The sequence below is a fragment of the Tamandua tetradactyla genome, chromosome 7 (genome assembly GCF_023851605.1).
Source record: "Tamandua tetradactyla isolate mTamTet1 chromosome 7, mTamTet1.pri, whole genome shotgun sequence".
NCBI classification, from domain to species: domain Eukaryota; kingdom Metazoa; phylum Chordata; class Mammalia; order Pilosa; family Myrmecophagidae; genus Tamandua; species Tamandua tetradactyla.
In genome coordinates this window covers 168,433,951-168,458,512 of record NC_135333.1, presented here as the reverse complement: position 1 = coordinate 168,458,512, position 24,562 = coordinate 168,433,951, and the positions used below count along the sequence as shown (strand labels likewise).

General features: G+C 39.2%; 1 long non-coding RNA gene across 5 annotated transcripts in view; it reads left to right on the top strand.

The window, feature by feature from the left end:
• The window catches only part of LOC143642840 (uncharacterized), a 95,824-nt gene that overhangs the window by 15,320 nt on the left and 55,942 nt on the right, over nt 1-24,562 (top strand). The window contains exon 3 of one of the 5 annotated variants that reach the window (XR_013155940.1): nt 20,648-20,754. The exons of 3 other annotated variants lie outside the window; for them this stretch is intronic. This is a non-coding gene — a long non-coding RNA (uncharacterized LOC143642840). Of the gene's footprint in view, nt 1-15,400; nt 15,582-20,647; nt 20,755-24,562 lie in introns of those variants that run through there. One more of the 5 variants, XR_013155944.1, reaches the window with a different exon arrangement.

Here is a 24,562-nt window from a genome sequence, read left to right as displayed (position 1 = left end):
GAGTCGGGGAGCCGGAGCAAACTTACAGGGCTTACAGCCTCTTCTCCTTTTCCCCTTTGTCTTCTCGGCGCCGGTGTTCCGGGTCTTTTGTTGTCCTCGGTGCGGACGTTGGGAGGAGATTTGAAGAAAAGCAAGCGCTGGCTGTCGTCGCGCCCTCCCGCGTCCCAGCGAGGGACGACCAGACAAAGCGACAAAGGCAGCGAGCCATTTTCCCAAGGCGCCGCGAGGTCCGAAGACAGCCATGTCTGCGACTGTTGGGAGGGGATGACACGCGCGCACGCAGGGCAGGCTTAGTCTTTGGGACTTAATCAGCCCCTCTAGGTGTGGATATTGACTTTTTACAAATGAAAATGATCACCTGGGCTACAAGAATTTTTTTTTTTTAATTAATAATAAATAAGTCAATTCTCAAAGCATTGGGCACAGGTTTCTGTTTTCTAAAACCAAGAAACTCCAGTCTTGTTTTGTCATCACAATATAAATTATTTGCATTAATTGCAAATAAGTTGGGATTTAGCAAGGTGAAAAAGAGGTTTGTATACCTAGGGTTTAGTCTGACCGCTGGTAATGATTTCAGTTACTTTGAGCCCTGGTTTCCTCATCAGTGTAATGAGGGTTGATACTGATGATCCCTTTTGTCTGTGATTTACTTCTTTCTATTGCATATTTCATCGCACTATGTGTTTTTTATTATAGTTCCGCTGGAAAAAAGATCCTATGTAGACAAGGAATGCATTGATTTAAATGTTTAAGGATTTATAGGAGCTCAGACATTACGGTTTTATTTGAATAGGTGATTCATGCACATAGTGAAAAATTTTAAAAGTACAAAAGAGTATAACAGAGGAAAGTCTCTCTTCCCTCTGTGACTCACAGCCACAGCTCTCCTCCCCAGAGGCAACTGTGTCCTGTTTCTTGAGTATCCCGCTAGAGATATTCCATATAAACTCAGGTATTTATGTATACATTCTTTCTCTTGTGTAACAAAAATTATAGCATATTATATGAACTACCCTGCATCTTGCTTTTCTCATCTATTTTTCACGGTCACATTGCACATGCATATCTGCATTTGGGTATTGCTATGTGCATGTGTGCACATGCAGAGACATACTCACATATGTATTTCCTAGATGGTGAAATTTGTTGGGTCAAATGTATATTAGTTAGAATGATTTCAGCTGCAAAGAACAGAAAACCCTATTGATAGTGACTTACACCATAACAAGTCTGGACATGAGTGATTTCAGTTAGTCCAGCAGCTCAACAAGTTATAAAAGGCTCTGAGTTCTTTTTGTCTTTTTTTCTCTGCTACCCTTAGCAAATTGGCTTTTCTTTTTCATGATTACTACTCTGCAAATTGGCTTTTCTGTTTCATGATTATCACTCCATGACTGCAAAATAGCTGCTGCAGCTCCAGGTATCATGGCCAATTTCAAGGCTGAAGGATGAGAAAAGAGAAAGCTTCAGCAAACTCTCCTTTTGAGTTTGTCTCTTTTAACGAGAAGGCTAAAACCCTTCCCAGCAGTGCTCTGGGAGATGTTTCTCATTGTTTCTTTAGTTAGTATTGGTCACGAGGAGGCTTGAAAAGTGACTATGTGGCAAAGGGAAAAGTGTACTGGTCCCAGTACTGGATTTTGGTGTCCTAGTACACTGTACCGCTTTAAAAATTATACTAACTGGAATTTGTTAGTATAATACTGTTTTTCCTTAATTAACAATGTGAAGTTTTACTTATATACTGCATTAAAATTTCAAATCAAACCAAAAAAGGTACACGTTTCAAAAGTGTTCTGACTGCATCCTTTCCCTACTTCACATCTTTCCAATGTATCTTATTAATGATTTAATTCCAGGTTTCCTCGTTGTTTGAGGTTGAGCATCTTTTCATGCTTGTCATTCGTTTCTTCTCGGAGCTGGTTTGGGTCTTGGTTTTCTTCCAGTTTCCTGTTGGAGTCATTTTAGACTGGAAGCTCATCGTTTAGAAAACTGGGACAGTGGTGACAACATTATCTCAGGATGACTGGGGTAACCATACTTCCCAGTTTGCACCAGTTGTCCAATATATTTTATTAATTCATCCCAGTTTGGATGAAAAATTATATGCTCACCTGTTATTTGAAATAAATACCAGAATACCACAGTTACCATTTTGCTTCATTACTGCAGTCTGAGCGGGATTGTAATGAAGGCTTGGGTTTTGACTGCTTCCTTCACTGTTGTACCCTCAGAGCCCAGAACAGGGCCTATCTTGCAGAGGGTACTTAATAAGTATGAGTGAATGAATGAGTGAATAAATTAACTGCTTGAGGCTGGGCACGCTGCCACCCGAACAACTGGAATCTGTTAGCAGGGAGTATGGAGGCATGATTTTAGGGTACACAACTAATGGTGCCTGCCAAAACATGCATTTTAGATTTTGATAGATATTATCAAATCGTTCTCTGCAGGGGTTGAGCCAATTTACACTCCCACCAGCAGTAAGTGGGAGAATCTGTTTCTTTAACCTGTATCCATATGGTGTTGTCAGACTTTTTTGTCTGTGCCAATCTGGTAGTTTTGCTATGAATTTCTCTTATGTAGAAATGAATTTTTATTTCATTTCACTTAAGCATATTTTCATATGTTTAAAAACCATTTGTAATTCATTTTCTGAGAACTGACTGTTCATATCCATTGCCTATTTTTCTATAAATTGTTAGCCTTTTATTTATTTGTAGGAATGCAAATGGTTATTCCTGGTTTTTCCTGTTTTTTGAGCTTGTGTATGGAGTTGTTACCAAGTAGATTTTTAAAAATCTTTATGCATTTATACTTCCTTTCTTTCCTTTTATAGCATCTGTGTTTTGTATCAAGCTTAGAAAGGTTTTCCCTACTCTCATATTATGAAATAATTCTCCCTTATTTTCTTCTCATACTTTCAGGTTTTCAATTTTTCACATATAAATCTTTGATCTATCTGGAATTTATTTTGGTGTAAGATATGAGATATGAATCCAATATAATATTGGATATAATATAATATTGTTTATTGAATAGTTCATCTTTTTCCTACTGATGGATAATCTAAAGAGTTCCTGATTTTCAGAGACTCTATTTCCTATGACCAGTGATTTTGAGCAAAGTAGTAGGTTCTAAGGGAAGGAATTCAAGGATAAAGAGTGAGAATGAAAATTTAATCTATAATTTCACGTCTCACACTTCTTAGTTTTATAACAATAATAACTTTTGTGGATCATTGATGTATTAAGTATAATACACACAGAAGATTGTATAAAATGTATAGAGAGAGTTTAAAGAATAATGGCAAAATGAACACTCGGACACCCATTACCCATGGTTACTTGTAAGACATTGCCAATAAATGAACAATTCCCCTGTGTGCTCTACTTTAATCATATCCTCTTCTCTCCACCTAGAGAGAAAACCACGATCTGATATATTGATAATTATTCCTTCCTTTGCTTTATACTTTTACCACTTATAGGTACCCTTAAATAGTATACTGCTTAGTTTTGACTACTGGGTGCCGGGCACATTAGTGCCAGGCTCTCAGAAGATAAGCTAAACAGATCTCTGGGTCAAATTTAGCTTCAGCGTCCCTGAGAGCCCTTCTGGGGAGTCAGCATAGCCAAAAGGGAGTCCTGGAAACACAGGATATAGCATGATTGTGGTATTTGGCAGGGCTGTAGCATGGATCAGGTAATGGACATCTGTAGCAATTAGTCAGGGAATGGGCTACTCTCTACCTCTTGTTTTCACACTTTTTATGGCCTCTCTCTCACTCTTAAGAGGAAATCAAAACAGACCCCTTTTGTGGGGTGAAGGGAACTTCCTTAGCTAATCCAAATAGCAGGTCATGATGGGGTGTATTAGTATTAGTTTTCCTACTGCTGCATAAAAATTATCACAAATATAGCAGCTGAAAACAATATACCTTCATTCTTTCAGTTTCACTGGGTCAGGAATCTGACACATTTTAGCTGGCCCTCGTGCTCAGTTTCATAACATTGAAATCAGTGCTGCTGGCTGTGTTCATGTGGAGGTTCAATTCTGGCAAGATCATTTCCAGGCTCCCTCAGGTTCTTAGCAGGATTCATTTCCTTGCAGTTGTAGGACTGACACCCTCATTTTATTGCGGCTGTCAGCTGGGGACTGTTCTTAGCCCTTGGAGGTTGCTCTCAGGTCCCAGCTCTGTGGCTAGCAGAACCTACCCTGGTTGGATCCCTCTCACACTAGGCTTTCAGCCAGAGAAAACTCTGCTTTTAAAGGGCTCATATGTTTAGGTCAGGCCCACCTGGATAACCTATTTTAAAGTCAACTGGTTAGTAACTTTAGTTATATCTGCAAAATCCCTTTGCCATGTAAAGGTAAAATAATCATTAGGGTACTATCATGGGGTAGAGATGATAGAGGCAGTCTTAGAATTCCACCAACCACAGGGGAGAAGCAAAGGCTTCATCTAACTGTGTATAGTCAAGGCAGGCTACGCACAGATAAAATCTGGGCTGCCTGGCCTGCCAGAGCATTCTGTCTTCGAGTTAAAAAGATGGTCTGCGATGAGTGAATATGTGAACTGTGGTGTATATATACAATGGAAAATTGGGCAGCTGCAGGAAGGAGTGAAGTCGTGATGCATGCAATGATATGATGAACCTTGAGGGCATTATATTGAGTGAATTAAACCAGAAACAAAAGGTCTCACAAATATGAACTAACTATAATGAGTTTCTGGTTTCACAAATATGAACTAACTATAATCAGGAAACTCTGAGTGTTAAATTGGAAAGCAATAGGTGGTCAGGAGATAGAAAGAAGACAGAGATTGGACAATTGATACTTAAGGAGTACAGAATGTTTAATAAGGTTGATTGTAAATGTTTGGAAATGGATAGCATGATACCATGTGAAGGTAGCACAATACTGTAAGTGTAATGAACAAACCTGAGTGTGAGTGTGATTGAAAGAGGAAGGCTGGAGTCATGTATGTCACCAAAAGGAAAGTTATAGGATAAAAACTGGGACTGTATAACTTAGTGAAAACTAGAGTGGACAATGATGGTGATTAATTGTACAAATATTAGAAAGTTCTTATATGAACTAGAACAAATCTACGTCAGTATTACAAAGTGTTAATGATAGGGTGGCATATGGGAAAAACACAATCAATGCAAACTAAGGTCTATAGTTACAGTAACATTGTAATATTCTTTCATTGATTATAACAAAGACACTATACCAAAACTAAATGTCAATAAGTAGGGGGATATAAAGGGTATGGGATTTGCTTTTTGAACAAATGAGAATGTTCTCATATTGGCAGCAGTGGTGAATAAATAACTATGTGATCATACTAAGCGCCAATGATTGTACACTGAGGATGGATTGCATGTGTGAATAAAACTGTCAAAAAAAGGGGGGGGTGTTAAGGAGTATGGGATGTTTTGGGTTTTCTGTTTTATTTTTACCTCTTTTTCTGGAGTAATGAAAATGTTCTATTGATCATGGTGATGAATGCACAACTATGTGATGATCCTGTGAGTCACTGATTGTATACTTCAGATGGGTTGTATGTTGTGTGAATATATATCAATAAAATTGTATTTTCTTTAAAAGGTGACCTGGTGGCAAAGGGCATCTTGCGATGGCTCTCTCCATGTGTCTGTGTCCTGTAGCACACTGCTCCAGGCTGGGTTGATTGCCCTCTGCATCTGGTACATAGCTGTCATTCTGGGCATTTTCTTCTTGAAATTATCCTCCTGGGGAATCCCTTCACATATCTCTCATACTGAATTGCTTCGTTATTGTACCTCATTTTTATCTCTTTCCTCTTTCTTGCTTTATTCATTTATTTTACAGAAGCCAAATGCTTTGAACTTCCTGAGAGGGAGTCCATGGGAATTAAATTGTTCTAAGTCTTTATTGTCTAAAAATTTCTTGGTTTTATGTCCATGCATGATTGACAGCTTGGCCGAGAATATAATTCTAGGTTGGAAATTATTTGCCCTTAGAATTTTGAAGGTATTGTTCCACTGTCATTGTGCTGAATTGTCTGTTCTCAGCTTTGTATCACAATTATCCCTTCTAGGCTCTCTTCTGCATTAAAGAGGAGGAATTACTAACAACACGTCCCAGAATCCCCTTCCCCATGTTAGAGTCTGCCAATGAGAGGCACCTGAGTAGATGGAAGGCAGACGAGAAGAAGAACCACTGTTCTTCAGAGGCAATTGTAGGCAGGCTACGTGGGCTGAAGGCAAGTTCTTGAAAGCTTCTTGCTTAGGTGCTGCCAGTAGCTGGGCTTGAAGGTTGGTGGCTCCTCTTAGATTGCTGAGATTTTCTCTGGTTTGTGAATGAAGTATTGTAAATCACCTTCTAGTAGCTGCTTCTCCAGGCTTTACGCCCTCAGCCCTTACTTTTAGCAAGCCTCTGGTTCCCTATGTTAAAACCCTTCCTGTTTGTGTACCTAGAGTGATTTCTGTTTTCCTGGCCAAACTATGACCGATGTGGTAGTCTCACTTCAGGCATTGCTGTTGAGAGATCTAAAGCCATTTTGATTCCTAATACTTTTATATGGGTCCCTTTTTTACCTCTGTTGGGGTTGGTAGAAGGTAGAATTATGTCTTTATCCCTCAGGGTTTGAAATTCCACACTGAGGGATTCCATCCTTGAGCAGTTCTGTTCTCATCCGTGGCATATGACTCTCCGAGGGTCTTTTTTTTTTTTTTTATTAATTAAAAAAAATTAACTAACACAACATTTAGAAATCATTCCATTCTACATATGCAATCAGTAATTCTTAATATCATCACGTAGATGTATGATCATCATTTCTTAGTACATATGCATCGATTTAGAAAAAGAAATAGCAAGACAACAGAAAAAGAAATAAAATGATAATATAGAGAAAAAATAAAAATAAAAATAAAAAATACAAAAATATATAAGAAAAAAAACAAACAACTATAGCTCAGATGCAGCTTCATTCAGTGTTTTAACATAATTACATTACAATTAGGTAGTATTGTGCTGTCCATTTTTTTTTTTTTTTTTTAGAAATCATACCATTCTACATATGCAATCAGTAATTCTTAACATCATCACATAGATGCATGATCATCGTTTCTTAGTACATTTGCATCGGTTTAGAAGAACTAGCAATATAACCGAAAAAGATATAGAATGTTAATATAGAGAAAAAAAATAAAAGTAATAATAGTAAGAACAAAACAAAACAAAACAAAACAAAACAAAAACCTATAGCTCGGATGCAGCTTCATTCAGTGTTTTAACATGATTACTTTACAATTAGGTATTATTGTGCTGTCCATTTTTGAGTTTTTGTATCTAGTCCTATTGCACAGTCTGTATCCCATCAGCTCCAATTACCCATTATCTTACCCTGTTTCTAACTCCTGCTGAACTCTGTTACCAATGACATATTCCAAGTTTATTCTCGAGTGTCGATTCACATCATTGGGACCATACAGTATTTGTCTTTTAGTTTTTGGCTAGACTCACTCAGCATAATGTTCTCTAGGTCCATCCATGTTATTACATGGTTCATAAGTTTATCCTGCCTTAAAGCTGCATAATATTCCATCGTATGTATATACCACAGTTTGTTTAGCCATTCTTCTGTTGATGGACATTTTGGCTGTTTCCATCTCTTTGCAATTGTAAATAACGCTGCTATAAACATTGGTGTGCAAATGTCCGTTTGTGTCTTTGCCCTTAAGTCCTTTGAGTAGATACCTAGCAATGGTATTGCTGGGTCATATGGCAATTCTATAGTCAGCTTTTTGAGGAACCACCAAACCGCCTTCCACAGTGGTTGCACCATTTGACATTCCCACCAACAGTGGATAAGTGTGCCTCTTTCTCCGCATCCTCTCTAGCACTTGTCATTTTCTGTTTTATTGATAATGGCCATTCTGGTGGGTGTGAGATGATATCTCATTGTGGTTTTGATTTGCATTTCTCTAATGGCCAGGGACATTGAGCATCTCTTCATGTGCCTTTTGGCCATTTGTATTTCCTCCTCTGAGAGGTGTCTATTCAAGTCTTTTTCCCATTTTGTAATTGGGTTGGCTGTCTTTTTGTTGTTGAGTTGAACAATCTCATTATAAATTCTGGATACTAGACCTTTATCTATATGTCGTTTCCAAATATTGATTCCCATTGTGTAGGCTGTCTTTCTACTTTCTTGATGAAGTTCTTTGATGCACAAAAGTGTTTAATTTTGAGGAGCTCCCATTTATTTATTTCCTTCTTCACTGCTCTTGCTTTAGGTTTAAGGTCCATAAAACTGCTTCCAATAGTAAGATTCATAAGATATCTCCCTACATTTTCCTCTAACCGTTTTATGATCTTAGACCTAATGTTTAGATCTTTGATCCATTTTGAGTTAACTTTTGTATAGGGTGTGAGATATGGGTCTTCTTTCATTCTTTTGCATATGGATATCCAGTTCTCTAGGCACCATTTGTTGAAGAGACTGTTCTGTCCCAGGTGAGTTGGCTTGACTGCCTTATCAAAGATCAAATGTCCATAGATGAGAGGGTCTATATCTGAGCACTCTATTCGATTCCATTGGTCGATATATCTATCTTTATGCCAATACCATGCTGTTTTGACCACTGTGGCTTCATAATATGCCTTAAAGTCAGGCAGCGAGAGACCTCCAGCTTCGTTTTTTTTTCCTCAAGATGTTTTTAGCAATTCGGGGCACCCTGCCCTTCCAGATAAATTTGCTTATTGGTTTTTCTAATTCTGAAAAATAAGTTGTTGGGATTTTGATTGGTATTGCATTGAATCTGTAAATCAATTTAGGTAGGATTGACATCTTAACTATATTTAGTCTTCCAATCCATGAACACGGTATGCCCTTCCATCTATTTAGGTTTCTGTGATTTCTTTTAGCAGTTTTTTGTAGTTTTCTTTATATAGGTTTTTTGTCTCTTTAGTTAAATTTATTCCTAGGTATTTTATTCTTTTAGTTGCAATTGTAAATGGGATTTGTTTCTTGATTTCCCCCTCCGCTTGTTCATTACTAGTGTAGAGAAATGCTACAGATTTTTGAATGTTGATCTTGTAACCTGCTACTTTGCTGTACTCATTTATTAGCTCTAGTAGTTTTGTTGTGGATTTTTCCGGGTTTTCGACATATAGTATCATATCGTCTGTAAACAGTGATAGTTTTACTTCTTCCTTTCCTATTTTGATGCCTTGTATTTCTTTTTCTTGTCTAATTGCTCTGGCTAGAACCTCCAACACAATGTTGAATAATAGTGGTGATAGTGGACATCCTTGTCTTGTTCCTGATCTTAGGGGGAAAGTTTTCAATTTTTCCCCATTGAGGATGATATTAACTGTGGGTTTTTCATATATTCCCTCTATCATTTTAAGGAAGTTCCCTTGTATTCCTATCCTTTGAAGTGTTTTCAACAGGAAAGGATGTTGAATCTTGTCAAATGCCTTCTCTGCATCAATTGAGATGATCATGTGATTTTTCTGCTTTGATTTGTTGATATGGTGTATTACATTAATTGATTTTCTTATGTTGAACCATCCTTGCATAGCTGGGATGAATCCTACTTGGTCATGATGTATAATTCTTTTAATGTGTTGGATACGATTTGCTAGAATTTTATTGAGGATTTTTGCATCTATATTCATTAGAGAGATTGGTCTGTAGTGTTCTTTTTTTGTAATATCTTTGCCTGGTTTTGGTATGAGGGTGATGTTGGCTTCATAGAATGAATTAGGTAGTTTTTCCTCCGCTTCGATTTTTTTGAAGTGTTTGAGGAGAGTTGGTATTAATTCTTTCTGGAATGTTTGATAGAATTCAGATGTGAAGCCGTCTGGTCCTGGACTTTTCTTTTTAGGAAGCTTTTAAATGACTGATTCAATTTCTTTACTTGTGATTGGTTTGTTGAGGTCATCTATGTCTTCTTGAGTCAAAGTTGATTGTTCATGTCTTTCCAGGAACCCGTCCATTTCCTCTAAATTGTTGTATTTATTAGCGTAAAGTTGTTCATAGTATCCTGTTATTACCTCCTTTATTTCTGTGAGGTCAGTAGTTATGTCTCCTCTTCCATTTCTGATCTTATTTATTTGCATCCTCTCTCTTCTTCTTTTTGTCAATCTTGCTAAGGGCCCATCAATCTTATTGATTTTCTCATAGAACCAACTTCTGGTCTTATTGATTTTCTCTATTGTTTTCATGTTTTCAATTTCATTTATTTCTACTCTAATCTTTGTTATTTCTTTCCTTTTGCTTGCTTTGGGATTAGTTTGCTGTTCTTTCTCCAGTTCTTCCAAATGGATAGTTAATTCCTGAATTTTTGCCTTTTCTTCTTTTCTGATATAGGCATTTAGGGCAATAAATTTCCCTCTTAGCACTGCCTTTGCTGCGTCCCATAAGTTTTGATATGTTGTGTTTTCATTTTCATTCACCTCGAGGTATTTGCTAATTTCTCTAGCAATTTCTTCTTTGACCCACTCGTTGTTTAGGAGTGTGTTGTTGAGCCTCCACGTATTTGTGAATTTTCTGGCACTCTGCCTATTATTGATTTCCAACTTCATTCCTTTATGATCCGAGAAAGTGTTGTGTATGATTTCAATCTTTTTAAATTTGTTAAGACTTGCTTTGTGACCCAGCATATGGTCTATCTTTGAGAATGATCCATGAGCACTTGAAAAAAAGGTGTATCCTGCTGTTGTGGGATGTAATGTCCTATAAATGTCTGTTAAGTCTAGCTCATTTATAGTAATATTCAGATTCTCTATTTCTTTATTGATCCTCTGTCTAGATGTTCTGTCCATTGATGAGAGTGGTGAATTGAAGTCTCCAACTATTATGGTATATGTGTCTATTTCCCTTTTCAGTGTTTGCAGTGTATTCCTCATGTATTTTGGGGCATTCTGGTTCTGTGCGTAAATATTTATGATTGTTATGTCTTCTTGTTTAATTGTTCCTTTTAGTAGTATATAGTGTCCTTCTTTGTCTCTTTTAACTGCTTTACATTTGAAGTCTAATTTGTTGGATATTAGTGTAGCCACTCCTGCTCTTTTCTGGTTGTTATTTGCATGAAATATCTTTTCCCAACCTTTCACTTTCAACCTATGTTTATCTTTGGGTCTAAGATGCGTTTCCTGTAGACAGCATATAGAAGGATCCTGTTTTTTAATCCATTCTGCCAATCTATGTCTTTTGATTGGGGAATTCAGTCCATTGACATTTAGTGTTATTACTGTTTGGATAATATTTTCCTCTAACATTTTGCCTTTTGTATTATATATATCATATCTGATTTTCCTTCTTTCTACGCTCTTCTCCATACCTCTCTCTTCTGTCTTTTTGTATCTGACTCTAGTGCTCCCTTTAGTATTTCTTGCAGAGCTGGTCTCTTGGTCACAAATTCTCTCAGTGACTTTTTGTCTGAGAATGTTTTAATTTCTCCCTCATTTTTGAAGGATAATTTTGCTGGATATAGGAGTCTTGGTTGGCAGTTTTTCTCTTTTAGTAATTTAAATATATCATCCCACTGTCTTCTAGCTTCCATGGTTTCTGCTGAGAAATCTACACATAGTCTTATTGGGTTTCCCTTGTATGTGATGGATTGTTTTTCTCTTGCTGCTTTCAAGATCCTCTCTTTCTCTTTGACCTCTGACATTCTAACTAGTAAGTGTCTTGGAGAACGCCTATTTGGGTCTAATCTCTTTGGGGTGCGCTGCACTTCTTGGATTTGTAATTTTAGGTCTTTCATAAGAGTTGGGAAATTTTCAGTGATAATTTCTTCCATTAGTTTTTCTCCTCCTTTTCCCTTCTCTTCTCCTTCTGGGACACCCACAACACGTATATTTGTGCGGTTCATATTGTCCTTGAGTTCCCTGATACCCTGTTCAAATTTTTCCATTCTTTTCCCGATAGTTTCTGTTTCTTTTTGGAATTCAGATGTTCCATCCTCCAAATCACTAATTCTATCTTCTGTCTCTTTAAATCTATCATTGTAGGTATCCATTGTTTTTTCCATCTTTTCTACTTTATCCTTCACTTCCATAAGTTCTGTGATTTGTTTTTTCAGTTTTTCTATTTCTTCTTTATGTTCAGCCCATGTCCTCTTCATGTCCTCCCTCAATTTATCGATTTCATTTTTGAAGAGGTTTTCCATTTCTGTTCGTATATTTAGCATTAGTTGTCTCAGCTCCTGTATCTCATTTGAACTATTGGTTTGTTCCTTTGACTGGGCCATATTCTCAATCTTCTGAGCGTGGACAGTTATCTTCTGCTGCTGGCGTCTGGGCATTTAGTCAGGTTTCCCTGGGTGTCGGACCCAACAAGGTTGTAAGATTTTTCTGTGAAATCTCTGGGTTCTGTTTTTCTTATCCTGCCCAGTAGGTGGTGCTCGTGGCACACGTTTGTCTGCGGGTCCCACCAGTAAAAGGTGCTGTGGGTCCTTTAACTTTGGAAAACTCTCGCCGTCCGGGAGGTTCGCTAGCTGAAGCATCTTGGAAGAGTGCCTGCCGGCCCGGGGTCTGAACGCGGGGAGGGTCGCTGGCCGCCGCAGCCCGGAAAGCGCCCGTCCGAATTTCCTAGTCGGCCCGGGGCACCAAGCGTGGCGGGAGGGCGCCAGCCGCAGCGGCCCGCCCGGGAGAGTGCACCGTTCCCGGGGAGTCACGTGTTTGGAAGCCCCCCCCCGTCACCGTTCTCCGCGGCCTGGGGATTTCCGATCCAATTCTCTCAGTTGGTCCGGAGGGCCGTGCGTGGTGTGGGCGCCAGCCGCCGCGGTTTCAGGGGACCGCCTGTTCAATTCTCCCAGCTGGCCCAGGAAGGGGGAAGGGAGTGACTCCGGCCGCTTGCCGCCCTACCCGGTGAAGCCCGCGCCCCTCGGCGATCTCACCGGAGCGGGTTCTCCCAGCCAGTCAGCCGTTCCAGGATGGGGTACGCTGTCTTTTTTATCTCTGTCGTGGCTTTGGGAGCTGTTCTGTATCGTTTCTACTCCCCTAGTAGCTGTCCTGGAGAAGAAATTAAGATCCGCGCGTCTTACTAAGCCGCCATCTTCTCCGGAAGTCCCGGGTCTTTTCAATCCAGTAACTCATGCCTGCAGCTCTGGGACATTTTTCTGAATTATTTTCTTCTGGTTATTTTCTGTCTTTTTTTTCTCTAGAATTCCTTCTATCTGGATGTTGGGCTTCTTGGGTTAGTTCTCTAATTTTAGAATGTTTAATTGCTACTTTCCATAGCTTTGTCTTACTGATATATTTTCTGGAAAATTTCCTCAAATTTATCTTTCAGTCCTTCTTTTGAATTTTTAAGTTTGTTAGCATATTTTAAATTTTCAAGGACTTATTCTCATACTCAGGTTATACTTTTAAATAGCATTTAATTCTTGTTTTATGGAAATAAAGCATTCACTTTTCTCTCTGAGTATATATTTTTTATTTTTTATTTTTTTTCTCTCTGAGTATATTAAAGGAGTCTTTTTGAAGTTCTTTTTTTTTTCTCCCTTACAATTTCTGTTTCCTTTAAGTTGCTTAACCTACCTCCTCCTTCCTTTTTTTTTTTTTTTTGTTTGGTTTCCAGGGTCTTTGCAAGCAAAGGGCTTTCCTCAGATATTGGAAATTCTTGGTTGACTGCTCCTGATTAAGAATGAGAACCTAAAAAACAACTGAAGCTCTGAGAGTGTAGGGAAAATTTCACGGTAGATATCCCGATGGACTTTGGTTTAGCCCCACATCACTATCTTTAGTTCTTTTCTGTTGAGCTGATTAGGCTACTCAAAGAGTGTTCCTGTTACTTGCTTGGAGGAGTAAGGGCTGGTTGCCAATATTTTGGGAGCCTTGTGAGGAAGGAGGACTGATGGTCTTGGCATCCATTCTTCAGTGCATACAAAGTCACTTAATACCACTGGTTTCAGTGCAGTGTCCATAGTTGCAGCTCTCCTCAAGTTCAGAGAACTCTATTTTACCTTCTCCAGCAAATAAATCACCAGACTTTTGCTGGTGAAAGAGGTCCCAGCATGGAATGGTGGGAAAGGGTTCTTAGGATTTAACTGCTACCTCCTTATTTTATAATCTTCTTCCACCCCAGTTCCAGAGTTCCTGGTACTCTCAGTTCCTAGGTCCTTTTAGGATTCTGAAATGTCAATCAACTTGGTTCTTAGCTTTCTGCACTGCCAGCTTAGAATTCAGCTTTCCTGGGTCTGCCAACAGTTTCAATATTTCCAGTTTCCAATATTTCTTGCTACCTCCTCTTTTGTTCTCCTAGACCTTGTGGATTTATATGTTTAATAAAAATCCTTCATGGTCACAAAATGGCTGCTGCAGCTGCAAACATCACATTCATGCATCATAGCATCCAAAAGAGGAAGAGAGAACAGAAGCTCTCCTTTATGTACCAGTCTCAAAGATCAGAGAGAAGAATCATTCCAAAGTTAGACTACCCTTCAATCTGGTCAGATTTGTATGTCTGCCATAGGCACCCCACCCCCAAATTAATCATAAACAGTGGGAAAGGGAAACCGTTAGGGCTCATTAGCTGGGACTGGGGGCAAGAGCCTTCCTTCCTGAAGCATATTTCTCCCTTATGCCTGTACAAATCGGGGCTTTGTGAGCAAAAAATAAGGGGGAATGGTGTCAACTGTCTTCTACATTCCTGACATAAGCCCAATACACGTAAAACTGCAGACTCGTGATTAATTGACAACCTGTAGACAAAGTCAGATAAAATGTGTTCTGAACACCTCATCATTACATAATACCATTTATGTTGCAATGGTTAATCCATCAGCAAGACAGAGGTAGAGCATGTGGATGTTTTATAAGAATGAAATATCTATCAAGAATTAATTAAAGTTTCAGAGTTAGGCTTGAGTCAAAAAGTTAAGGCAATGTAATAAGAATTTGATTAAGTTCACTGCTAGAACCAGATATTTCACATCTTTATTAATATAAAAAATGCAAAGAAGAAAACACTTGCAAAGGGAGAAAACACATTTGAACTCTTTTTTTGGAAATGATTATACTCATGAAAAAAATAGTTGTCAATTGAAAAAAAAGTCAGCAGACTGTCTACACAGCTGATGAGGCTAGCTAGTACTCTGCTTTTGATGAATTATTAGGAGATTCATCCACTAAGGAAAAGCTATGTGCATTCAAAATAAATCATTGATAATAAAATTGCATGTAGCTTTTGAAAAACAAGTGTGTATTTGTAGTTCCTTTTAAAATACTAGTACCGAGTTCTGAGGGGATTTTGTCAGTCAGGTTCATGTAGCACAACTCACTCTAGTCAGTTTAAGCAGAAGCATAATTTATTAAAGTCTAATCGATAGCTCAGAGAAACTATGGAAGGGTTAAATCAAGCTTGGTGGTCTGACAATAATGGACCCCATTACAGCTACTACCGTCTAGGAAGAAGACCTGGTTTTAGCATCCGCCGCCACTGCCTGCAGCAAAGACCCCAAAAGAGCAGAGACTGTTAGAATGTTGACCACTGCTGCTTCAGAAGTGGACGCCTCCACTGGCACTCTCCCCAGAAGCATGCATTCTGTGCACTGCCTGTTTCCTTGTATTGTTCTTCCACAGATGGGATTTCCAGGAGGGTATATCTGATTAGTGGAGCCCGCATCATATGTAAGTACCCTACCTGCAAGAGAAGCTGGGAAAGTGAGTTTCTGATTTCTGCCTTTCAGGGTGGGACTCACAATGTGTTATGCATCTGCGGGAAAACCAGACCATGGGTACAGCAGTAACTAAGGAAAACTAAATAACTTGGTGGTGTAATATAACAATTTTCTTTATGCTCCCTGCTTCTGTGGGCCAGACATATAAGAGTGAGTAGAGGGGATTACTTGCCTCTGCTCCACAATGTCTGGGGGCTCAACTGGGAAGACTTCAACAGCGGAGGGAGAGAGTTGAGGGGCTGGGATCATCTGGAGGCTTCTTTACTCTCATATCTGGTCCCTGGACGGATATGCCTAGAAAACGAGGCCGTTAGGAGGCAGTCACCTGGAACGCTTACACTTGGCTTTTCTGTGGAGGTCAGGCTTCTTACAGAATGGCGAGTAGTTCAGAGAGAACAGACTATCCAAGAGCACCAGTGGGAAAGCTGTGTGGCTTTTTCTGACCTAGTTTCAGAAGTTATGGACTTTTGTCATGTTCTATTGATAGGAGGAAGTCACTAAGGCCAGTGCATATTCAGGGGGAGGGAAAATTAGACTCTGCCTCTTGAAGGGGGAGTGGCAAGGTCACACTGGTGAAGAGCATATGGGATAGGAGGTTTGCTGAGGCCTCTTTGGAAAATGCAGCCTGCTATAACCTAGTAGGGTGAGCTGGACCGAGTGCATTTCACCTGTCATTAAAGGTTTGGTTCATGTAACAATGTTCTGGATATATTACAAAATGAGAAAAGCAGGTTATAGAATAGTAAGTATAGTATAATTCCAGTTTTGCTCAAAATCTGCAAAGCTTTATGTGTGTGTACGTGTGTACCTATGTGTATGCACGTGTGTACATGTGTGTGCATGTGTGTACCTATGCGTGTGCATGTGTGTGCATGTGTGTGCAGTGGGTATGACATATAAAGGCCACGAGATTGGGTATGCTAGAAATACAACTTAACTATCTTCTAAAATTCGTCTTAATTTATGACTTCTGTTTCCATAATCCCACCCCCAGCCTCTATCCCATGCCTATTCTGCCTTAGGCAGAAAATAGTACTTATTTCCAGGTGAACATTATCAACTTCAGTAGTTTCCTAGGCACTTCAGTCTTCGAGTGCTTACACAGGCAGGATTGTTTCTTCTCCATTTCCCTCTTGCCCTGCTGGAGTGGACACCAAGCTCTAGGGAGCTTATATAAATGCCTCTTGGGTGGCAGTGGAGCGAGGGTGCCCACTTCTTCCTCTTGTCCTCTGCGTCCTGCATCAGATAAATCTCTGCCCATGCCGTGGGTCCGAGGCCCTGGCTTGGCTGCTGCCTGGCTTCCTGATGCTGCACTCTATGGAGATGGGACCTTATTCTCAATCTGCCCCTGGGCGAAGAATCCGCATCATATCCTTCTGTTGTGATCTCTTGTTTTCACTGAAAGATGATTTTGTAGTCTTGAAGTTTCTTTTTTCTCTCTTAGCTTAGTTTTAAGCCACATTTGGGCTCTGGGGAGTTTATGACTGCTCCCACATGCCAATCTGGGGCTACAGAGAATTCAGGGGGCCATCTCTCCTCTTTAAATGCATGGACAAGCCCCCTGCCCTCTCCTGTCTGTGACTGCTGTCCTGGGAGGGTGTGGTGGGGCGTCTTCAAAGGCTTGCTGCTGCTTCAGTTTATGCTTGACTTACAGATCCTCTCTGCTCTTGGCTGCCAAAAGTTTCAAAGGGATTCTGTAACTATCATCTACCCTGTAACTGTGCCTGAAGGATTCCGGTGTCTTTCTGGACCTGACTACCAGCAGCTTAAATCAATAGGGATTTATTTTTCTCACACAATAAGACCGGTGCAAAATGATGCTGTTAATGTTCTCAGGCAGCGATGTCCAGTAGAATGATGTGAACCCTGTAGGTACTGTAAAAGTTTCTAGTAGCCACATTAAAAAGTAAAAGAAAAAGGTAAAATTAATTTTAATAGTATATTTTATTTAACCCAGTGTAGCCAAAATGTTATCATTTCCATATGTAATCAATGTAAATGGTTAATGAGATATTTTATAGTCTTTTTTTTGGTATTAAGTCTTTGAAATCTGGTATATACTTTACATTTGCAGAACATTTCAATTTGGACTAGCCACATTTCGACGACTTAGTACCCTCATTGACTGGAGATTACTGTATTGAACAGTGTAGGTCTAAGTTTTTGTCTTTTTGCTTGCCCGTTCTATTTCAGCCTTAGTATGCTGCCTCATGGTGGCAAACTGGCTGCTGCATAGAAGTCATCAGTTCTGCATTTAAGTCAGGAAAAAGAAGGAAGAGATGGTACCCGTATCAGGGAGGCAAAATATATGCTAGAAATACCTAGATGCCTTTTTCTTACATTGAATTGGCTACTCCTGTGTCACGAGGCCATTCTTTACTGCAGAGAAGTCCTGGAAATCGGCACCTGAAGAAAACTGGAGTTCAGTAAGGAAGGGTGAAAGAGAGATGGACACTGGAGGACAGTGAGCAGCGTCTGCGGCCGGCCCAATGCCCTGACCACTTTCTGCCCCTGACTCTCCTGAACTTCCCTGGAGTTTCTCAACTCAGAAGGCCTTTATCTGGGGGGATGGGGAAGGGGGGGAGGAGAGGCAGGAGGGTGAATGGGTGTGGGAGCGGCCCCGGAGACTCTTTTCAACCCTTGGCATATCCTTTCTGATTCTTTTAGTCTTAGGCTGAAATGTGGCTTTTGCTCTTAAAAGTAAAAATATGCAGTATGTGTTCTCTTCATATGCATGCTGAGAATCTCTAAAATACTGGGTGTCCTCCCATCCAGCTTAAAATAGGGGCAAGAAACGCGGAGTCTTAGCCAGCACAGCAGTCAATGTTTTACGTGCAATCCCGCTACACGTGTGTTGGAAGGATGATGTACATTCTAGCTGATGAGAAGATCATGTTTTTTTTTTTTCCATATTCTTATTTATATTTCTATTTTTTTTACTATAAAGAACTATTATTTTACCTATATGGATTAATTTTTTATTGTATAATCCAGATGTAGGAAACCAAGAATTTCAAATATCAAATAATTCCAGGATATATTTTTAGTCATTGTAATACAATAGCACTCAATTAAATATTGGTTCTATACTGACCATGAGATAATCAGGGTAGTATATTTAAAAGATTTGAGTAATAACCCAGTTGAACCTCTTAGATTAATTTTATGGAGGCAGATGAAGTCACAGGAGGAAGAGTAACTGCTGGGTTAGTTCAGAGGAAGCCCCTGATTTAGGTTATTTTAAGCTGGTGGGTTCTAACTGGCTCATTCCTGGGTCATTCCTCTGTCAGAAGAATTTAGGCACCTGGCCTCTGCAATGGGTTTGCTCTAGGCTGGAATTTAGGAGCCTAGTCCAAATGACAAGTCTGGTTTCGCTCACGTCGTCCCCAGGGGAGGGGAATTGGGGGTGCTATTTTTCTTGGCAGTCTCATGGCCGTTGCTTCAGCTCAGAGCTTTTCCTGCTGCCAGGACGGTCTGACTGCCCAGAAGAATCTACGAGAGAGTGCTTGGCATTCCTGGACGCCAAGGTTAAAGAGAATTCGAAGATTCCCTACAAGGTGCCAAACTCTTTGAAAAGAAGTCAGACTATTAGGAGAGCTCTGGAAAAGGGAATATGTGTGTGTGTATTTGTGGTTTGATTTTGTGTTTTAAACTTATCTGTAAAACGTGAAGGGAAATCATAGGAAACTTTTAAAAAGAAAAGGTCAGAGGAAACTTCCAGGCTGCTGAAATCAGTACAATCCCAGGATTTCAAGCCAAAGAAGTCAGCTAGGAGCGAACTTTTTAGATAAAAAAATAAAGGTGATATATTTCTCTTAATTAAAACCATCTCAATTTGGCAGGGTTGCTATAACAAAATATCACAGACTTAAACAACAGGAATTTATTGGCTCAACTGGAGTCTAGAAGTATGAAATCAAAGAATATGCAGGCCCAGGCTTTTCTGAAATGTGCAGGGTTCTGGTGGCAGCTGGCTGGTGGTCAGTCTACGCTGTCACGTGCTGCTTTGTCTCTTTCAGTCTCCTGTGGCTCACATTCCATGCCCGGATTTCCTTTACTTATGAGGACTCTGGTCCTACTGGGTTAAGGACACCTCCATCCACCCCACCTCCATTTCAGGTTGGCCTCGTCTTAATAGGATTTTTGAAGATCCCATTTACAAATGAGTCCCCACTCACAGGAGCAGGGGATAGGACCCGGCCATGTCTTTGTGGGGGACGCGACTTGGTCTACCACGAGACCTGTAGTTTCACACTAAAACCTGCCTGTCTAAACAAAGCCTCAATAGCATTTTGATTTCCAAAGGTTTATGTTCAAATTATGTAAGTTTCAAAACTGAGGAGGATAGAGACATTTTTGTTGTAAAAATCAATTCTAAGAAATTTTATTAAAACAGTTTCCTTGCAGTTTGCTAAAATTTTCTCCACTTCGAATTCCTAAAAACTTGAAAACAAAATCTTTCCATTTTTACTGTCTCAGTAGTAAAAGAATATATTCTGAATAAACTTAACTGAATCTATATGTATATGAAAGTAATCCAGTTATTTCCAATACTCGTGCATTTCTTAAGTGTGCAGAATCATTAGGAACATGAAGTTGAGTAAGGAAATTGTCTAATAGTGTTCATGGTATAAGCCCCTAAGGAGAATTTCACTGGGATTCTTCAAACCTGTGTTTACTGAAAAAGAGGCTGCTCAGCTGGTAGCTGCCTCTTTCCCAATGCACTGCAGCAATGGGACAGGGAGGGTTGCTTTGACCCCCTTTTTTTTTGGAAGAGGCTACACAAAATCAGGACACTGAGAGACAAAGCCATATGGCTTATGTCCCTTCATGGTTGAAATGGAAATTATTTTCTTTTGGCAGACTATTTCCAACTCCTCTAGAAGCCCACTAACTCCAGTGTCTGTTCATGAGAGTAGAATAAACAAATGTCACATTTGTGTCTGTGTTTCCCTCCACAGGAACATTCTGGCCTATTCTCACAGTTGGGTCCATATGCAAATTCTTCCCTGAAGAATTGTGAGTAATGTAACTGAGGCCAAAACAACCCTCAGAGTTTTAGAGGAAGGTAAAGGATTTCATTAGGTTTGGGGTTACTAGAGTTTAAGTGGAGTCACAAATTAAGTACATTACCTAAAAAATTCCAGACTTGCTTCTTATAGAGCCGCATACCAAACAGTGCTTAGATGTCAGTCCTCTAAGTCAGGCCAGGTGAGGCATTCATCAACGGGCTTGGAAGGAAGGGTACCCGGCCATAATGATCGAGGAATATGGCCCTAGAACATCAAATAGCACAGGCATTTTTTTTTATTAATTAAAAAAAATTAACACAAACAAAACATTAAGATATCATTCCATTCTACGTATACAATCAGCAATTCTTAATATCATCACATAGTTGCACATTCATCATTTCTTAGAACATTTGCATCGATTTAGAAAAAGAAATAAAAAGACAACAGAAAAAGAAATAAAACGATAACAGAGAAAAAAAACGATTATACATACCATACCCCTTACCCCTCGCTTTCATTTACCACTAGCATTTCAAACTAAATTTATTTTAACATTTGTTCCCCCTATTATTTATTTTTATTCCATATGTTCTACTCATCTGTTGATATGGTAGATAAAAGGAGCATCAGACACAAGGTTTTCACATTCACAGAGTCTCAATGTGAAAGCTGTATCATTGTTCAATCATCATCAAGAAACATGGCTACTGGAACACAGCTCTACATTTTCAGGCAGTTCCCTCCAGCCTCTCCACTACATCTTGAACAACAAGGTGACATCTACTTAATGCGTGAGAATAAACTCCAGGATAACCTCTCGACTCTGTTTGGAATCTCTCAGCCATTGACACTTTGTCTCATTTCACTCTTCCCCCTTTGGTCAAGAAGGTTCTCTCAATCCCTTGATGTTAATTCTCAGCTCATTCTAGGGTTTTTCTCAGTCCCTTGATGCTGAGTCTCAGCTCATTCCAGGATCTCTGTCCCACATTGCCAGGAAGGTCCACACCCCTGGGAGTCATGTCCCACGTAGACAGGGGGAGGGTGGTGAGACTGCTCATCGTGGCTGGAGAGAGAGGCCACATCTGAGCAACAAAAGAGGCTCTCCTGGGGATGACTCTTAGGCCTAAATTTTAAGTAGACTTGACCTATCCTTTGTGGGGTTAAGTTTCATATGAACAAACCACAAGACTAGGGGCTCAGCCTATGGCTTTGGTTGTCCACACTGCTTGTGAGACTATCAAGAATTCAACTTGGGGAATTTGAATTTTCCCCCATTCTCACCATTCCCTGAAGGGGACTTTGCAAATACTTGTTTATTCACTGATTTTAACATCTAGTTATATGACCTGGAACAAGTTACTTAACAGCTTTATTGAGCTACAATTTATCCATTTTAAAGTGTTAAGTATGCCTTTTTGTAATCTTTTATTTTATTTTAAAATTTTTATTGTAAAATCTTCACACTTATGCATTCTATATATTATGTACAATTGATACCTCACAGTATCATCACATAGTTTTGTATTAATCACCTTACTAGTTTTTCAGAACATTTGTATCACTCCAGAAAAAGAACTAAAGAGAAAAAAGAAAAAAACTCTTACATACCATACACTTTACCCTTCCCTTTCATTGACCACTAGTGTTTCCATCAACCCAATTTATTTTAACCTTTGTCTGCCCTGTTATTTATTTATTTATTTATTTATTTATCCATATTTTTTACTCATCTGTCCATACCCTGGATAAAAGGAGCATCAGATACAAGGCTTTCACAATCACACAGTCACATTATAAACGTTATATTTTTATACAATCATCTTGAAGAATCTAGGCTACTGGAACACAGTTCAATGATTTCAGGTACTTCCCTCCAGCCACTCTAATACACCATAAACTAAAAAGGGATATCTATATAATGCTCTGAGTCTCAGGTGTCACATATACATCCAAAGTTTCTGGGAACTACCATGTTATATACAAATAGCTCAGTATCTCAGAATTTATAATTAATGGTTACATTTCCTGAGTATATGTGACTGCTGTAAAAGCTTACAATCTAGGAACTTTTACAGTAAGCCCCAGCCTGATACCCAATGCTCTCGACTTCAGTTCACCGAGTTTTTATTTTATAGTTAGTCCATATAAGTGAGGCATGATAATATTTGTCTTTTTTAAAAAATATTTTTTATTAATTAAAAAAATTACAAGAAACATAAACATTCTTAATATATGATCATTCCATTCTATGTATATAATCAGTAATTCACACTATCATTACATAGTTGCATATTCATCATCATGATCATTTCTTAGAACATTTGCATCAATTCAGAAAAAGAAATGAAAAGACAACAGAAAAATAAAATGAAAACAGAAAAAATATATATACATACCATACCCTTACCCCTCCCTTTCATTGATCACTAACATTTCAAACTAAATTTATTTTAACATTTCTTCCCCCGAATTATTTATTTTTATTTCATATGTTCTACTCATCTGTTGACAAGGTAGATAAAAGCAGTATCAGACACAAGGTTTTCACAATCGCACAGTCAAATTGTGAAAGCTTTATCATTATACAATCATCATCAAGAAACATGGCTACTGGAACACAGCTCTACATTTTCAGGCAGTTCCCTCCAGCCTCTCCATTACGTCTTGGATAACAAGGTGATATCTGCTTGATGCGTAAGAATGACCTCCAGGATAACCTCTCGACTCTGGAGGGAATCTCTCAGGCATTGACACTTTGTCTCATTTCACTCTTCCCCTTTTTGGTCAAGAAGGCTTTCTCAATCCCCTGATGCTGAGTCTCAGCTCATTCTAGGGTTTTTCTCAATCCCTTGATGCTGAGTCTCAGCTCATTCTAGGATTTCTGTCCCACGTTGCCAGGAAGGTCCACTCCCCTGGGAGTCATGTTCCATGTAGACAGGGGGAGAGTGTTGTGTTGGCTGGAGAGAGAGGCCACATCTGAGCAACAAAAGAGGTTCTCTTGGGGGTGACTCTTAGGCCTAAATTTAAGTAGAGTTGACCTGTCCCCTGTGGGGTTAAGTTTCATATGAAGAAACCCCAAGACTAGGGGCTCAACCTATAGCTTTGGTTGTCCACATTGCTTGTGAGAATATCAAGAATTCAACTTGGGGAAGTTGAATTTCTCCCAGTTCTCACCATTCCCTGAAGGGGACTTTGCAAATACTTTTCCACTGACTGATCAAATCACTCTGGGATTCAACAGGACATCACTCTGGACAAACCAACAAAATCTAATGTCCTACCCAAGGTTCCATGTGCTTATGTTGTTGAACCAACCATCTACATAAGTTATATTAGGAAATGCACTAGTCAAAATATAAATTTTGTACCAAATAAACATTTTTTGCTTTAGTTTCACACAGAAGTTGAAATTTTAAAATATTAATTACCATCTATTTTCAGCACCCTGCAGTAATGACATTCCTTTGTTCTTCCTCATGCAAAAACATCTTTTTTTTTTTTAACTGAGAAATAATTTATTGAGGAAGTTGGATGGTAGATGTTGAGACATGTACATTTGTTCCCAAACCCATCTCAGGTATCCTCAGCAGGATGCATGGAGTGCCAACATCAGAACAGTCTTCTGAGGTCTCTGGGGTGGGGGGTGGGGGTAGTAGGTGAGGGTTTGTAGGAAGAAAAGGAGAGCGTGGCATGATGGGGAACAGAATGGAGGAGGGCTAGTCTCAATCACAAGGAGATATAGTTGGATACCTCAGTGAGGTTTCTGTCAGGGTCTCATGCAAAAACATTTTTAAAATTTGCACATTTAGTCACTATTGTTATACACTCTAGGCATTCCTAGATTATACCATCTCAATCTTT